The sequence below is a fragment of the Triticum dicoccoides genome, chromosome 6B (genome assembly GCF_002162155.2).
Source record: "Triticum dicoccoides isolate Atlit2015 ecotype Zavitan chromosome 6B, WEW_v2.0, whole genome shotgun sequence".
Taxonomy (NCBI): domain Eukaryota; kingdom Viridiplantae; phylum Streptophyta; class Magnoliopsida; order Poales; family Poaceae; genus Triticum; species Triticum dicoccoides.
Genome location: NC_041391.1, coordinates 459,521,981 through 459,537,520, shown reverse-complemented (window position 1 = coordinate 459,537,520; position 15,540 = coordinate 459,521,981).

The following is a 15,540-nucleotide window of genomic DNA, read 5'->3' as shown; positions in this document are numbered from 1 at the left end:
TTTGGGAAATAGTATGTAAGGCACACGGGCCAAGATATGAACTGTGTGCGATATGTGCCCCATCACACGCGAGTTTTCTGCGGAACCCGTCTGCCATGCAAGACTCCATCGCACACATTTCTCAACAATTACTGTGTGCGATAATGTTCTATCATAAATGGTTCAGGAGCCCCTTGCACACATACAAGTGCTGCAGACCATTTGTGATTTCTTGTGTATCATCGATGGTTGCAGTAAGAGTGACGTGTACTTTTCGTTTGGGATCCCACACGTTTCCTGAAACATTTACGACTGGGATTGTATTTTACATTGGGCAAGGTTCACTCCAAGCTCTCGTGTGTGATAACCTGATATGGAAAACGGTTCCGGAGACCCTACGCACATGTATTAGTGCTGCAAATCATTTGCGATCTGCTGTGCATCACCGACGGTTCCACTATGATTGATGTATGCTTTCCGATGTGGACCACACACACTCATTTAGTTGAACCGTGTGCGGAGCAATTGCCAGGTTAAAACAAAAATATCCCATTTTAAATTGTCATGCAAAAAAGCAAATTCGCCACAATATGAACAAATAGTGTCCACAGGAAGAACATTCATCAGATTTTGCAACAATTGCAATTGAACATATGGTAGCTAAATTCAAATGATTTGTCCACACATATATGCATTACATAATTAATCATAGTGCACGAAATACGAAGACCTCATCAGATGGAAAACAATGGATCCATGTGTATATGTTTAGCGGCTAACTCTTACTCAACATTTCAGGAGAACACATGCTGAAATCTTCATTATCACCAGTGGGATTGATTAGTGATTCAAGAAGAAGTCGCTGATAAATCTTTGAACCATCAGATTCACCAACGGGGAGCGGTTCAGGGGTCCTCAGTTCTAAGATGAGCTACTGTATTTTTAAGATCGGAATGTGACATATTAGTGGAGTAGAAGATATTAATTAAGATAGACTTACTGGTACTAATTCGCGAGGATCTTCACAACTATCAGCAGATTTGCAGATGGAGATCATGTGTCTGCAAACATAGTATCCACAAAGGTTGGTCCCTGCTTGTTGCTGAGGACACTGAAATTTTTTGTACAGAACTAGTCATGTATTTGTCCTGTTAGGAACAACCTAACCGGTGATGTATTATTTTTACTTTGGGCAGAAATAGAAAGAGGTTTATTTAGAAGCTTGAACATTTGACTAGAGTAACAAAAGGTATTTGCATACTATTGGATAAATTTTCCAAAAATACGGATTTTGGTGTGTTACCGGAGAAATGATCTCGTGCTGCAAAGGTAGTTCCCTCTTGAACAGGTTCCCTGGTTTAGTTTTCCACAATGCGAGCACACTGCAAATGAAGATGAATTTTGACAACATCAATTATTGAACCATATATGAATGCACATTAATTTCAACATCATAGAATTCAATACCTATCCATGAATTGATGAAGATGCGTTAGCTCCTGAGTGTTTGTTGACTCTCTGAGAGAATCCATGTAGTAAACTGTGTTCTTGTTTGGAACAATGAATACCAATATCCGGTGATCGCTACATATTAAGAAAGTCATCAACTTACAGATTATGTCGAAATCTGAAAGACAATCAGTGTATGCATGGTTGTCTACTTGACTTACCGTTAATGATATGGCCAGAGAAATGATTCTGCATGGGACGTGTTTTCAAAGATACAGACGACCGTGTTAATGGCCCAGTCCTGTAGGTCCGTACCATCTAATGTTGTGCTATTTGCTAATGCAGGATCTATGAAATACACACTCTTCTTTTTTCTTCTGTGCACATTCAATCCCCTGAGAGGAATAAAATGCAGTTAGCTGTGTATCATTTACAACCTTGTATGGAGAAGTTGATTAGAGTTTGTTAAGTACTTAGAAAATCAGGCATCTAACAAGAGTGGCATCGAGCTCGTTGAAGTTGAACAAGAGATGTAAGTCCTCGAGACTCATGTTGATGGAACTAACATCGTGTCGGAAATGATCTTTGTTGTAGTGGACTAGCAGACCATGATGGCCTGCTGACATTTGATCCATGCAATATTCATGTAACTCGCAGCAATTGGATTTGCACTCATCAAAGTATTCGCCAATAAGAAATGGCTGGCCATGGACGTAATTGCATGCTTCAAGTACGTTTGCTTTATTTTTAGCAAGCTGCAAATCTATTTCTTCATCATCCACGTCGTCAGAAATAATATTACTCCCCAATTCAAACAACCTACCGTTAATTTGGTTCTAGGCGATGAGTGCTTTAAGTAAGAGGCAATCGTTCTCTTTCCTCTTCGCTCTCCTGCCATGCTTCCTCACGGGTGCAGCCTTTTTGGCTGCTTCGTTCTTGGTACTTGAAGTATTTCTGGTAGAATGTCTGGTTGGCTGCAAGGTAGACTACCGAGAAGACAGTGAAGCTTTGACGGACTGCTTAGCAGATGGTTTATCTATGCCAGACCGATGAGCTGGCGGTGCTGCTGTGACGGACTGTTGGGCTGTAGGAGCAAAGGCATCAGACTGCTAACCATGCGTTGAAGCTATGTCGGGTTTCTGCAGAGGTGGTGCCAACTTGTCGGTGTGCCGAGGAGGCCGTGCCAACGCGTTGGTTTGCTGAGCAGGAAGTGCTGACACATTGGTATGCTGACCACACGGTTGCAGACAGACGGACTGATGAGCAGTCGGTTCTAGACCTATAGACTGCTTAGCAGGCAGTTCCGAACCATCAGACTGCTTAGCAGTCAGTTCCACCAGGTTGATCTGTTGAGCATGTGCTGCAGCTGGGTCTCTGCTTTAGTGGCCGACATATGAACCGGTGGTGCATCTTCAGCAGTTGTAGGCCTTGCTACTGGCTGCTCTGGGGCGGAGGATGACATGGCCTGTACGTCACAAAGTCGGGCTGGCTGATCGCAGGTTTATGCATGAGCCGTCAGATTACGAGTATTAGGTTCTTTGGGGGAGACACGCTGATGTCTACTACACAACCTTCTTCTTGTAGACGTTGTTGGGCCTTCAAGTGCAGAGGTTTGTAGGACAGTAGCAAATTTCCCTCAAGTGGATGACCTAAGGTTTATCAATCCGTGGGAGACGTAGGATGAAGATGGTCTCTCTCAAACAACCCTGCAACCAAATAACAAAGAGTCTCTTGTGTTCCCAACACACCCAATACAATGGCAAATTGTATAGGTGCACTAGTTCGGCGAAGAGATGGTAATACAAGTGCAATATGGATGGTAGATATGAGTATCTGTAATCAGAAAATATAAAAACAACAAGGTAACAAGTGGTAAAAGTGAGCGTAAACGGTGTTGCAATGGTAGGAAACAAGGCCTAGGGTTCATACTTTCACTAGTGCAAGTTCTCTCAACAATAATAACATAACTGGATCATATAACTATCCCTCAACATCCAACAAAGAGTTACTCCAAAGTCACTAATAGCGGAGAACAAACAAAGAGATTATTGTAGGGTACGAAACCACCTCAAAGCTATCCTTTCTAATCGATCTATTCAATAGTCTGTAGTAAAATAACATGAAGCTATTCTTTCCGTTCGATCTATCATAGAGTTCGTACTAGAATAACACCTTAAGACACAAATCAACCAAAACCCTAATGTCAGCTAGATACTCCAATGTCACCTCAAGTATCCGTGGGCATGATTATACGATATGCGTCACACAATCTCAGATTCATCTATTCAACCAACACAAAGTACTTCAAAGAGTGCCCCAAAGTTTCTACTGGAGAGTCAAGACAAAAACGTGTGCCAACCCCTATGCATTAGTTCACAAGGTCACTGAACCCGCAAGTTGATCACCAAAACATACATCAAGTGTTCTCAAATCCTTAAAGACTCAATCCAATAAGATAACTTCAAAGGGAAAACTCAATCCATTACAAGAGAGTAGAGGGGGAGAAACATCATAAGATCCAACTATAATAGCAAAGCTCACGATACATCAAGATCGTATCACCTCAAGAACACGAGAGAGAGGGAGAGAGATCAAACACATAGCTACTAGTACATACCCTCAACCTCGAGGGTGAACTACTCCCTCCTTGTCATGGAGAGTGCCGAGATGATGAAGATGGCCACCGGCGAGGGATCCCCCCTCCGACAGGGTGTTGGAACAGGGTCCCGATTGGTTTTTGGTGGCTATAGAGGCTTGCGGCGGCAGAACTCCCGATCTATTATGCTCCCCGATGTTTTCTGGGTATATGAGTATATATAGGCGAAAGAAGTCGGTTAGGGGAGCCACGAGGGGCCCATGAGGGTGGGGGGCACGCCTAGGGGGGTAGGGCGTGCCCTTGACCCTCGTGGACACCTCGAAGCTTCCCTGACGTCTACTCCAAGTCTCCCGGATTGCTTCCGTTCCAAAAATAACTCTCCCAAAGGTTTCATTTCGTTTGGACTCCGTTTGATATTCCCTTCCTTCGAAACACTGAAATTGGCAGGAAAACAGCAAATTGGGCTGGGCCTCCGGTTAATAGGTTAGTCCCAAAAATGATATAGAAGTGTAAAGTAAAGCCCATAAACATCCAAAACAGGTAATATAATAGCATGGAACAATCAAAAATTATACATACGTTGGAGACGTATCAAGCATCCCCAAGCTTAATTCCTGCTCGTCCTCGAGTAGGTAAATGATAAAAACAGATTTTTTGCTGTGGAATGCTACCTAGCATATTTCTCAATGTAATTTTCTTTATTGTGGCATGAATGTTCAGATCCAAATGATTCAAGATAAGAGTTCATATTAACATAAAAATAGTAATACTTCAAGCATACTAACAAGTAATTATGTCTTCTCAAAATAGCATGGCCAAAGAAAGTTCATCCCTACAAAATCATATAGTTTGGCCTTCCCTTTTTTTGGCCTTTCTCCTTTTTTATTTGGCATTTCTTTTTTTTATTTGGCCTTTCTTCTTTTTTTTAAGGGACAGTGCTCTAATATTGATGATTATCACACTTCTATTTATTTACAACTCATGGATTACAACTCGATACTAGAACAAAATATGACTCTATATGAGTGCCTCCGACGGTGTACCGGGATGGGCAATGAATCAAGAGTGACATGTATGAAAAATTATGCATGGTGGCTCTGCCACAAATACGATGTCAACAACATGATCATGCAAAAGCAATATGACAATGATGGAGCGTGTCATAATAAACGGAACGGTGGAAAGTTGCCTGGCAATATATCTCGGAATGGCTATGGAAATGCCATAATAGGTAGGTATGGTGGCTATTTTGAGGAGGATATAAAAAGGTTTATGTGTGATAGAGCGTATCGTATCACGGAGTTTGGATGCACCGGCGAAGTTTGCACCAACTCTCAAGGTGAGAAAGGGCAATGCACGGTACCATAGAAGCTAGCAATGATGGAAGGGTAAGAGTGCGTATAATCCATGGACTCACATTAGTCATAAAGAACTCATATACTTATTGCAAAAATCTACAAGTCATCAAAACCAAGCACTACACGCATGCTCCTAGGGGAAGGGTTGGTAGGAGTTAACAATCACGTGATCCCGACCTCCACACAAAGGATGACAATCAAAGAGATACCTCATGCTTCAAATTTGTTACACAACGTTTACCATACATGCATACGGGACTTGCCAACTTAAACACAAGTATTTCTCAATTTTATAATTACCCAACTAGCGTGACTCTAACATTACCACCTTTATATCTCAAAACAATTATCAAGCATCAAATTGATCATAGTGTTCAATGCACTTTCTATGAAAGTTTTTATTATACCTAAGCAAATTACCATGCTTTTCTAAAAGACTCTCAAAATAATATAAGTGAAGCATCCACCACCGTGTTCTAAAAGGGTATAAGTGAAGCACTAGAGCAAATGACAAACTACTCCGAAAGATATAAGTGAAGATCAATGAGTAGTCGAATAATTATGCAACTATGTGAAGACTCTCTAACATTTAAGAATTTCAGATCCTGGTATTTTATTCAAACATCAAGCAAAACAAAAGAAAAATAAAATGACGCTCCAAGCAAAACACATATCATGTGGTGAATAAAAATATAGCTCCAAGTAAGGTACCGATGAACGAAGACAAAAGAGGGGATGCCTTCCGGGGCATCCCCAAGCTTAGGCTTTTGGCTGTCCTTGAATTTTACCTTCGGGTCCCTTGGGAATCCCCAAGCTTAGGCTCTTGCCACTCCTTATTCCATAGTCCATCGGATCTTTACCCAAAACTTGAAAACTTCACAACACAAAACTTAACAGAAAACTCGTAAGCTCCGTTAGTATAAGAAAATAAATCACCACATAGGTACTGTTGTGAAATCATTCTAAATTAATATTGGTGTAATATCTACTGTATTCCAACTTCTCTATGGTTTATACCATCCGATACTACTCATAGATTCATCAAAATAAGCAAACAACACATAGAAAACAGAATCTGTCAAAAACAGAACAGTCTGTAGTAATCTGTATCATTCGAATACTTCTGTAACTCCAACAATTCTTAAATAAATTGGTGGACCTGAGGAATTTTTCTATTAATAATCTTCAAAAATAATCAACCTAAAATCACTCTCCAGTAAATAATGGCAGCTAATCTCATGAGCGCTAAAGTTTCTGTTTTTTACAGCAAGATCACAAAGACTTCACCCAAGGCTTGCCAAAGGTTCTACTTGGAACAAACACTAATTAAATCATAAAACCACATCTAACCAGAGGCTAGATGAATTATTTATTACTAAATAGGAGCAAAAGCAAAGGACAAAAATAAAATTGGGTTGCCTCCCAACAAGCGCTATCGTTTAACGCCCCTAGCTAGGCATGATGATTTCAGTGATGCTCACATAAAAGATAAGAATTGAAACATAATGGGAGAATCATGAAGAATATTACTAACACATTTAAGTCTAACCCACATCCTATGCATAGGGATTTTTTGAGCAAACAACTTATGGGAACAATAATCAACTAGCATAGGAAGGCAAAACAGGTATAACTTTAAAACTTTAAGCACATAGAGAGGAAACTTGATATTATTGCAATTCCTACAAGCATATGTTCCTCCTTCATAATAATTTTCAGTAGCATCATGAATGAATTAAACAATATAACCATCACATAAAGCATTCTTTTCATGATCTACAAGCATAGAAATTTTATTACTCTCCACATAAGCAAAATTCTTCTCATTCGGAATAGTGGGAACATCATAAGAGACTCGAATACTATAAATTGTTTCCATATTAAAGGAGTAATGTTCAGAAAAAGGGTAATCATAATCATGAAAAGTTTTGTAAATATAATCATCACTACATTTTATAGCATAAGTTTCATCACAATAATCATCATAAGTAGCAACTTTGTTCTCATCATAATCAATTGAAACCTCTTCCGAAATAGTGGATTCATCAATAAATAAAGTCATGACCTCTCCAAATCCACTTTCATAAATATTATAAGATTCAATACCCTCCAAAATAGTGGGATTGTTACTTCCTAAAGTTGACACTCTTCCAAACCCACTTTCATCAATATAACCATCATAAATAGGAGGCATGCTATCATCATAATAAATTTTCTCATCGAAACTTGGGAGGATAAAAATATCATCTTCATTAAATGTAGCATCCCCAAGCTTGGGACAAACATTAATTGCAGCAAATATATTCTAAAACATGTCATTCTTATCAAACATAGCATCCCCAAGCTTGGGCCTTTTCATAAGCATAATCACTCTCATCATTAATAGTATGGATAGCACCAATAGTATAGCAATTATCATCACCACAATGAGTAATAGGAGCAACATCATTTGAGAGGGATACCTTTCTACATTTGCTTCTCCATATTTTATTCATTTCTTCATAACCCACAAGCAAACCAAGTACATTATGATGTGTAAGGGAAATCAAGTCATCACAATTTTTGGACACGATACGATCATGAAACAATTTGCATTGGGGATTTAAATGATCACGTTCATTGCAAAGTTCACAAGGATGGCAAAGAAATTTTAAATTTTCAGCACAAACATCTAGCCTTTCTTGCAACCATTTGGTTTCTAAATACTTATGCCTCTTGCAAAATCCATCTTCCCTATTTGGTGTGTACTTGCAAACTATATGCACTCCACAAAAGTTGACATGCTTATAAGAGACATTTTCATCATGACTAGTGCAATCATCATTAGTACTATGGATATTCAAAGACTTCATACTAACAACATTGCAATCATGCTCATCATTCAAAGATTTAGTGCCAAACATTTTATAGACTTCTTCTTCTAGCACTTGAGCACAATTTTCCTTTCCATCATTCTCACGAAAGATATTGAAAAGATGAAGCGTATGAGGCAAACTTAATTCCATTTTTTTGTAGTTTTCTTTTATAAACTAAACTAGTGATAAAACAAGAAACTAAAAGAATTGATTGCAAGATCTAAAGATATACCTTCAAGTACTCACCTCCCCGGCAACAGTGCCAGAAAAGAGCTTGACGTCTACTACATAACCTTCTTCTTGTAGACATTGTTGGGCCTCCAAGTGCAGAGGTTTGTAGGACAGTGGCAAATTTCCCTCAAGTGGATGACCTAAGGTTTATCAATCCGTGGGAGGCGTAGGATGAAGATGGTCTCTCTCAAATAACCATGCAACCAAATAACAGAGAGTCTCTTGTTTCCCCAACATACCCAATACAATGGAAAATTGTATAGGTGCACTAGTTCAGTGAAGAGATGGTGATACAAGTGCAATATGGATGGTAGATATGAGTATTTGTAATCTGTAAATATAAAAACAGCAAGGTAAAAAGTGGTAAAAGTGAGCGGAAACGGTATTGCAATGGTAGGAAACAAGGCCTAGGGTTCATACTTTCACTAGTGCAAGTTCTCTCAACAATAATAACATAACTGGATCATATAACTATCCCTCAACATGCAACAAAGAGTCACTCCAAAGTCACTTATAGCGGAGAACAAACGAAGAGATTATTGTAGGGTATGAAACCACCTCAAAGTTATCCTTTCTGATTGATCTATTCAAGAGTCTGTAGTAAAATAACACGAAGCTATTCTTTCCATTCGATCTATCATAGAGTTCATACTAGAATAACACCTTAAGACACAAATCAACCAAAACCCTAATGTCACCTAGATACTCCAATGTCACCTCAAGTATCCGTGGGCATGATTATACGATATGCATTACACAATCTCAGATTCATCTATTCAACCAACACAAAGTACTTCAAAGAGTGCCCCAAAGTTTCTACCGGAGAGTCAAGACAAAAACGTGTGCCAACCCCTATGCATAAGTTCACAAGGTCACTGAACCCGCAAGTTGATCACCAAAACATACATCAAATGTTCTCAAATCCTTAAAGACTCAATCCGATAAGATAACTTCAAAGGGAAAACTCAATCCATTACAAGAGAGTAGAGGGGGAGAAACATCATAAGATCCAACTATAATAGCAAAGCTCACGATACATCAAGATCGTATCACCTCAAGAACAAGAGAGAAAGAGATCAAACACATAGCTACTGGTACATACCCTTAGCCCCGAGGGTGAACTACTCCCTCCTTGTCATGGAGAGCGTCGGGATGATGAAGATGGCCACCGGTGAGGAATCCCCCCTCCGGTAGGGTGCCGGAACAGGGTCTCGATTGGTTTTTGGTGGCTATAGAGGCTTGCGGCGATGGAACTCCCGATCTATTATGCTCCCCGATGTTTTTAGGGTATATGAGAATATATAGGCGAAAGAAGTCAGTCAGGGGAGCCACGAGGGGCCCACGAGGGTGGGGGCGCGCCCAGGGGGTAGGGCGCGCCCTGGACCCTCGTGGCCACCTCGAAGCTTCCCTGACGTCTACCCCAAGTCTCCTGGATTGCTTCCTTTCCAAAAATAACTCTCCCAAAGGTTTCATTCCGTTTGGACTCCGTTTGATATTCCCTTTCTTCAAAACACTGAAATAGGCAAGAAAACAACAATTTGGGCTGGGCCTCCGGTTAATAAGTTAGTCCCAAAAATGATATAAAAGTGTAAAGTAAAGCCCATAAACATCCAAAACAGGTAATATAATAGCATGGAACAATCAAAAATTATAGATACTTTGGAGACATATCACACGCGAGAGCTGCTGTGGCAAGGAGAGCGTCACCGGTTGAGGGGCGACATTGGTTGCTCTTGGCGGGGCTTTAGGGATCCCATCGATGAACTCTATTTTCTTTCATGGCCACTGGATGTGATGTAACAGTGTTTCTCCCAAGGTCCTTTTCTCATCAAAGTCTCCTAGGACATTCTTTACGGAAAATTCATTGAACCCAAGCTTTACTTCAGTCACGTAGCACTTCACACAGCCCGGCTTCAATGGTACATTGTCCAACAAGAGACTGTCTTCCAAGAAGGGTGGGCAAACCCGGGCTGTTGCACATTTTAATGTAGCTTCATAACATGTAAGCAAGCCCTTCAGTCTGTCTTTCATTCCAGATAGATCAGATATAGCATCATCATGAGCAGTTGCAGTCTCAGTATCACTGGGGTCAGCTGATGCACATCTACTCTTGTGTGGTGTTGTCGTGCAATAAGCAGCATCCTCCATGCTTGCCTCCCCTCCCATATGTTGGCTATCTTTCAGTGTTAGAGTCTTCTGCATCATCATTGACTCCTAAATATCTTTTCGAACCGCCAGATACATGTCCTTCCTCAACCTTTTATACAATTCATTTTGATTCATCTCACTCCTTGCTTTTTTCATGATGAGCCTCTCTTCTTTGCTGAGTGCGAAAGCCCTCTTGTGCGGGACATTAACACCTATACCCCTTGCACGGCGATGGGGCTCTCTTGTTTCCAGAGCATCGGACAGAATGTCACATGGCCCTGAGTTCCTATAGAACCTTCCTGGGATCTTGGAAGCTTTTAACATCACTTGATACAATTCTTCGTCACATGAGTTTTCAAAGTAATAAGTTCGGTCATCATGCCTCCTTGCACGTGCCCGCAAGTAGCCTCTGGCGCGTTCGCCAATGATTTCACTAAAGGCCGGTTTCCCACCCGCTGCTACTGCTCATTGATACATCCATTTTGCATCATGTTTTCCTACTGTTATTTACATTGTTTTATTGAGTAATAATGCTTTTTTGAGTAATTCTAATGCCTTTTCTCTCATAATATGCAAGGTATACACAAAGCAGGAGAATTCTGGCAGCTGGAAATCTGGACCTGAAAAAGCTACGTCAGGCTACCTATTCTGCACAACTCTAAATGAGCTGAAACTTCACGGGGAAATTTTATAGAATATTTGAGGAATATTGGAGCAAATAAGTACCAGAGAGGGCCCACCAGGTGGGCATAACCCACCTGGGCACTCCAAGGAGCCCAGGCACGCCCTGGTGGGTTGTGCTCACCAAGGCCCACCTCCGGTGCCCCTCTTCTGGCATATAAGTCATTTTTACCTAGGAAAAATAAGGGGAGGACTTTCGGGATGAAGCGCCACCTTCTTGAGGTTGGACCCTCCAGCGGAGCGATTCCGCCGAGGAAACTTACCTCCCGGAGGGGAAATCATCGTCATCATCATCACCAACAACTCTCCCATCTTTGGGAGGTCTATCTTCATCAACATATTTAACAGCACCATCTCCTCTCAAACCCTAGTTCATATCTTGTGTTCAATCTTTGTATCGGAACTATAGATTGGTGCTTGTGGGTGACTAGTAGTGTTGATTACATCTTGTAGTTGTTTACTATATGGTTTATTTGGTGGAAGATTATATGTTCAGATCCATTATGCTATTTAATACCCCTCTGATCTTGAGAATGATTATCATTTGTGAGTAGTTACTTTTGTTCTTGAGGTCACGAGAGAAATCATGTTGCAAGTAATCATGTAAACTTGATATGTGTTCGATATTTTGATGATATGTATGTTGTGATTCCCTTAGTGGTGTCATGTGAACGTCGACTACATGACACTTCACCATATTTGGGCCTAAAAGAATGCATTGTGGAGTAGTTATTAGATGATGGGTTGCGAGAGTGACAGAAGCTCAAACCCTAGTTTATGCGCTATTCCGTAAGGGACCGATTGGATCTAAAAGTTTAATGCTATGGTTAGAATTTATTCTTAATACTTTTCTCGTAGTTGCGTATGCTTACGAGAGAGTTAATCATAAGTAGGAGGTTTGTTCAAGTAATAAAATCACCTAAGCACCGGTCCACCCACATATCAAATTATCAAAGTAGCGAACACGAATTAAGCAACATGATGAAGGTGACTAGATGAAATTCCCGTGTACCCTCAAGAACACTTTGCTTATCATAAGAGACCGTTTTGTCCCGTCCTTTGCCTCAAAAGGATTGGGCTACCTTGCTGCACTTTTTTTTACTACTATCATTACTTGCTCGTTACAAATTATCTTGCTATCAAACTACTCTGCTACTTACAATTTTAGCACTTGCAGACATTACCTTGCTGAAAACCACTTGTCATTTCCTTCTGCTCCTCGTTGGGTTCAACACTCTTATCGAAAAGGCTACAATTGACCCCATATACTTGTGGGCCATCAAGGCTATTTTCTGGCGCAGTTGCCGGGGAGTGAAGCTTTGTGGATTGTTTAAGCTTGCAGGTTTACCCGGAGATGAAGCTAATAAGAAGGTTTTCCCTTTATCTTTGAAAGGAAAAGCATTGATATTGTATAGGCTATGCGATGATATTGGATCTTGGAACGGGAATCGGCTGAAATTGGAATTCTATCAAAAAAATTATGCTATGCATCTAGTTCATCGTGATCGGCATTATATATATAATTTTTGTCCTCTTGAAGGAGAAAGTTTCGCTCTAGCTTGGGAGAGGCTTAAGTCAATGTTATATTCATGCCCCAATCATGAGCTCTCAAGAGAAATTATTATTCCGAATTTTTATGCTCGGTTTTCTCGTAATGATCAATCCATGCTCGATACTTCTTGTACTGGTTCTTTATGAAGAAGACTATTGAATTCCGGTGGGATATTTTAGGAAGAATTAAACGCAGCTCTGAATATTGGGAACTCGAAGAAGGTAAACAGTCAGGTATTGAACCTATGTTTGATTGTGTTAAATATTTTATGAATACCGATGCTTTTCAGAAGCTTAGCACTAAATATGGAATTGACTCTGAGATAGTAGCTTCCTTTTGTGAATCTTTTGCTACTCATGTTGATCTCCCTAAGGAGAAGTGGTTTAAATATCACCCACCTATTAAAGAAGAAATTAAAGAACCGGTCAAAGCTAAAGAAGAAACTATCATTTACAATGTTGATCCAGTTGTTCCCACTGCTTATATTTAAAAACCACCTTTCCCTGTTAGGATAAAGGAACATGCTAAAGCTTCAACTGTGGTTAACAAAAGTTATGTTAGAACACCCAAACCAGCTGAACAAATTAGAGTTGAACCTAGTGTTGCTATGATTAAAGATCTCTTGGTCGATAATATCAATGGGCATGTTACTTACTTCTATGGTAAAGCTTATAGAATTGACAAACCCGATAAAAAGGATAAACATAGACCAGTTTTCGGCATGCCTGTTGTCTCAGTTAAGATAGGAGATCACTGATACCATGGGTTATGTGACCTAGGTGCTAGTGTGAGTGCTATTCCTTTTTCCTTATATGAAGAAATTCAGAATGAAATAGCACCTGCTGAAATAGAAGACATAGATGTTACTATTAAACTTGCCAATGGAGATACTATATCACCAATTGGGATTCTTAGAGATGTTGAAGTCTTGTGTGGAAAAATAAAATACCCTACTGATTTTCTTGTTCTTGGTTCCCCACAAGATGACTTTTGTCCCATTATCTTTGGTAGACCTTTCTTGAACACCATCAATGCCAGAATAGATTGTAAGAAACAAACTGTCGGTGTTAGCTTTGGTGATGAATCTCATGAATTTAATTTTTCCAAGTTTACTAGACAACCTCATAAGAAAGATTTGCCTAGTAAGGATGAATTATCGGTCTTGCTTCTATTGCCGTACCTCCTACTGATCCTTTAGAACATTATTTGCTAGACCATGAAAATGATTTGCATATGCGTGAAAGAACTGAAATAGGTAGAATCTTTTTTGAACAACAACCTTTGCTTAAACACAGTTTGTTGAGACTCTAGGAGGTCCTCCTCCACCTAAATGTGATACTGTGTTCGAACTAAAACAATTGCCAGACACTTTGAAATATGCTTGATGAGAAAAGGATATATCCTATTATTATTAGTGCTAACTTTTTAGAACTTGAAGAAGAAAGATCATTGAAAGTTCTAAGGAAGCACGGAGCTGCTACTGGATATACTCTTGATGATCTTAAGGGCATCAGTCCCACTTTGTGTCAGCACAAGATTAATATGGAACCTGATGCTAAACCCGTTGTTGATCACCAACGTCGGTTAGGTCGAAGATGAAAGAAGTGGTAAGAACGGAAATATTGAAACTTCTGGAAGCAGGTATAATCTATCCTATAGTTGAAAGTAGATGGGTAAGTCATGCTCATTGTGTCCCTAAGAAGGGAGGTATTACTGTTGTTCCTAATGATAAGAATGAGCTTATTCCACAAAGAATTGTCACAGGCTATAGGATGGTAATTGATTATAGAAAATTAAACAAAGCAACAAGAAAATATCATTACCCTCTGCCTTTTACTGATCAAATGTTAGAAAGATTATCTAAGCACACACATTTTTGCTTCCTTGATGGATATTCTAGTTTTTCACAAATACCTGTTTCACAACTGATCAAGAAAAGACCACTTTTACTTGTCCTTTTGGAACTTATGCTTATAGACGTATTACTTTTGGTTTATGTAATGCACCTGCTACCTTTCAAAGATGTATGACTGCTATATTCTCTAGTTTTTGTGAAAAGATTGTTGAGGTTTTCATGGATGACTTTTCCGTTTATGGGAAGTCTTTTGATGATTTTTTAAGCAATCTTGATCGAGTTTTGCAGAGATGTGAACAAAGAAATCTTGTCTTGAATTGGGAGAAGTGCCACTTTATGGTTAACAAAGGTATTGTTTTGGGCCATAAAATTTCTGAAATAGGCATTGGGGTGGACCAGGCCAAGGTTGATGCAATTGAGAAAATGCCATGTCCTAAAGACATCCAAGGTATTCGTAGTTTCCTTGGTCATGCTGGTTCCTATAGGAGGTTTATCAAAGACTTTTCTAAAATTTCTAGGCCTCTTACAAATCTTTTGCAAAAGGATATTCCTTTTGTGTTTGATGATGATTGCTTGGAAGCATTTGAAACACTAAAGAAAGCCTTAATTACTGCACCTGTGGTTCAACCACCTGATTGGAACTTGCATTTTGATATTATGTGTGATGCTAGTGATTATGCTGTTGGTGATGTTCTAGGACAGAGAGTTGATAAGAAACTGAATGTTATCCATTATGCTAGTAAAACTCTAGACAGTGCTCAACAAAATTATGCTGATACTGAAAAGGAATTCTTAGCAGTGGTGTTTTCTTGTGATAAATTCAGATCTTACATTGT